The 4,035-nt window shown below is 34.4% G+C and overlaps 1 protein-coding gene across 4 annotated transcripts in view; it reads left to right on the forward strand.

Annotated features, from left to right (window-relative positions):
- The first annotated feature begins 1,418 nt into the window (after window positions 1-1,418).
- The window catches only part of gpd2 (glycerol-3-phosphate dehydrogenase 2 (mitochondrial)), a 52,083-nt gene continuing 49,466 nt past the window's right edge, over window positions 1,419-4,035 (forward strand). For 3 of the 4 annotated variants that reach the window (XM_046845457.1, XM_046845449.1, XM_046845465.1), the window contains exon 1: window positions 1,436-1,530. The gene's annotated coding sequence lies outside the window, so the exon portion shown is untranslated. Of the gene's footprint in view, window positions 1,531-4,035 lie in introns of all 4 variants that reach the window. The other variant, XM_046845440.1, reaches the window with a different exon arrangement.

A 4,035-nucleotide genomic window follows, 5' to 3' on the forward strand; every position in this document is an offset into this window, starting at 1 on the left:
AAGCACATTATAGTATAGTATAGTATAGTATAGTATAGTGTTGTATATTATAGTATAGTACAATGTTCTATAGTATAGTATAGTGTTGTATAGTATAGTATAGTATAGTGTTGTGTAGTATAGTATAGTGTAGTATAGTGTTGTATAGTATGGTATAGTATAGTATAGGCATAGTATAGTATAGTGGAGTATAGTGTTGTATAGTATAGTATAATATAGTGTAGTATAGTGTTGCATAGTATAGTGTAGTGTAGAAGAGTGTTGTATAGTATAGTATAGTATAGTATAGTATAGTATAGTATAGTATAGTATAGTATAGTATAGTGGAGTATAGTATAGTGTTGTATAGTATAGTATAGTATAGTATAGTATACTGTAGAATAGTATAGTATAGTATAGTATATATAGTATAGTGTTGTATAGTATAGTATAGTATAGTATAGTATAGTATAGTATAGTATAGTATAGTATAGTATAGTATAGTATGGTATAGTATAGTGTTGCATAGTATAGTATAATATAGTGTAGTATAGTGTTGTATAGTATAGTATATATAGTATAGTATAGTGTAGTATAGTATAGTGTTGTATGGTATAGTATAGTATAGTGTAGAATAGTGTTGTATAGTATAGTATGGTATAGTATAGTATAGTGTTGTATAGTATAATATAGTGTAGTCTAGTCTAGTCTAGTATGGTATAGTATAGTATAGTATAGAATAGTGTTGTATAGTATAGTATAGTATAGTATAGTATAGTGGAGTATAGTATAGTATAGTATAGTATAGTATAGTATAGTATAGTATAGTGGAGTATAGTGTTGTATAGTGTTGTATAGTATAGTATAGTGTTGTATAGTATAGTATAGTATAGTATAGTATAGTATAGTATAGTATAGTATAGTAGTATAGTATAGTGTTGTATAGTATAGTGTTGTATAGTATAGTATAGGTATAGTATAGTATAGTGAAGAATAGTGTTGTATAGTATAGTGTTGTATAGTATAGTATAGTAAAGTATAGTATAGTATAGTATAGTATAGTGTAGAATAGTGTTGTATAGTATAGTGTTGTATAGTATAGTATGGTATAGTATAGTATAGGTATAGTATAGTATAGTGAAGAATAGTGTAGTATAATATAGTATAGTTTAGTTTACTGTTAGTATCCAAATGAGAATATTCTTATAATTTTTTCCAACACTACATTTCCTTGGTTTTCCTCTCCTCGTCTTCAGCACCTCCACCCCATCATCTCTCCTCCACAGCGTTTTTGTTGTTGTTGTTGTATAATCATTAACACAATTTCTTAAACCAGGTCTGTTAAAAAAACACGCTCTCCTAAAAGATGATTGGACAACACCGAGAACACTGTATCCTGATTGGCTCATCCTGGTGTCTGTCAAACTCAAAGCGTGCTCGCGCTCTACTTCCTGGATAAGAAAGAAACAGACCGGGAGCGGCGTTTACTGTTTCCTCCAGCAGAAATATCTGTATATATGCTTCAGTTAGACTGCAGCCGCTCGTCTGATAGTAAGTACAGCATGAATTCATTGGTTCCTCTGCTTCTATTTGTAAAAAGTGTCCCGAATTTGAGAGAGAGAAGAGAAAGAGGGAGGATGTAGAGGTGGTGTTTCCAGTATAGCACCTTGTCCATCCCTTATGATATGCTAAGAGCTGCTGTCACACCTTATAATGTATTATAATGAGCTGATAATGAGCTTATAATGAGAATCTCATCCTGTTCCAGATAAATTAGAAATCAGCCTTTTGCTTTTTACCCAGAGCATTCCTGATGCTGAGGTTTGCTCTCATTAATCTCCCATGAGAGGTTTCTCTTTCATAAACAAGTGCATTCAAGACAAAAAATAGCCCTGGTTCTAAAAATCAACTTCTTTATCCCTATAATATGTGCTTTAGCTTTTAAGAGGGGAGGGGTGCCAACATTTTTTGACATATCCAGCAAAAAAAAAAAAAAAGTCTTCATTATTGCGTAATAGATATGTAACCGGGTGGAAAGATCTAATCCAAGTCTTCATCTTCACAATAAAATGCTACTCAAATATAACCAATATATACACTATATGAGCAAAGTTTGTGGACACCTCGCCGTAAGATTGGGATGTACTTCCAGCCCATTCCACACTCTTTAATTACAGTTATAAGAAGCTCCACTCTTCTGAGAAGATGTTCCTCTAGATTTTATGGAGATTTGTGGAGATTCATTCACCCACATGGGTGCAGTCAGGTCTTCAGTAGGGTTTCAACTCTATAGCAGGAGATCTTTCATTCCAGGACAATCTGACGTTAAAATAACGCCATGTGAAATGTGTGTTTGATGACGGGATTTTGTTGGTCTGAAGGTTTGCATCTTGTGACTTTTTTCTCCTTACGTCATTCCTCAGCTGTAATAAAACTAAAAACGTTCTGACTGAATGTCGGGGTTTGATCTGTTAGTAAACGTGGAATTGTGTAACTCGTCTGATAAGCACAGTCACGTGCCACGGTGTTTATGTTCCTCACGATTCCGCCATGCCTAGGATGCATGATAAGAAGTGATTATAAAAATATTCTAACACACACACACACACACACACACACACACACACACACACACACACACAAAGATCAGTCATGGCGTCTCCATCTTCGAGGAGCAGCTGAACCGTCAAACCTTTTCTATTTCTGTCGTTCGGTCACGTCGGGATCTGCACTGACTCTCAGATGTGAAAGGAGACCTTTTGGAGAAAGAGATAAATATAAACTAAAAGCTGAATGAGAAACGGTGTACACGCCATACACACACACACACACACACACACACACACACACACACATACATACTGCATACACACACAAATACTATATAAACACACATATTGTATACACACACACTGTATACATAAACACACATACTGTATATACATACATATACTGTATACACACTGTATACACACACATACACTGTATACACACACACTGTGCACACACACTACATATACTTTATATACACACACACTATATAAACACATATACTGTATACACACACTGTATACATACTACATACTACACACCCACACACTGTATACATAAACACACACATACTGTATATACACACAATACTATATAAACACACATACTGTATATACATACATAGACTGTATACACACACTGTATACATACTGTATACACACCCACACACTGTATACACACACATACACTGTATACACACACTGTACACACACACTACATATACTTTATATACACACACATACTATATAAACACATACTGTATACACACACTGTATACATACTACACACCCACACACTGTATACACAAACACACACATACTGTATATACACACAATACTATATAAACACACATACTGTATACACAAACATACATACGTACTGCATACACACAAATACTGTATACACACACATACTATATACACACACATACTGTATACACACACTCTATACACACACATACTGTATACACACACTACATATACTGTATATACACACATACTGTAAACACAAACATACACACATACTGCATACACATATACTGTATATGCACAAATACTATATACACACACATACTGTATATACACACAAATACTATATACACACACATACTGTATACACACATACTATACACACACACATTCATGTATACAGTACACACACACACAAACACACACACATACTTGTTTCTCCTGTGTGGTTTCTTAATAAAACTCTTTATACTAAAGACACATCACTAGATGGCTTTTTCCCTTTAAGAGCAGGATTTCTGTTACACTTGCTGTTTGTCTCAGAGCGTTTATTTTGTTGGGTTTCCCCCCTGACTGAATTCAGCTACAGACTGTCACAGACTTTTCCTGCTTTTCCACACAAGAACCATGGTGAGGGAAAGGCTGTTTATAGCTGCTATAACGTAAGCCTGAATGTGTTTCTCAGACGTTCCTTTCAGTCCTCTAGCTCTGCTGATTGTCAGTGTTTGATGGAACCTTGACTTTACACACACTTCCA

The sequence above is a fragment of the Silurus meridionalis genome, chromosome 1 (genome assembly GCF_014805685.1).
Source record: "Silurus meridionalis isolate SWU-2019-XX chromosome 1, ASM1480568v1, whole genome shotgun sequence".
Lineage (NCBI taxonomy): Eukaryota > Metazoa > Chordata > Actinopteri > Siluriformes > Siluridae > Silurus > Silurus meridionalis.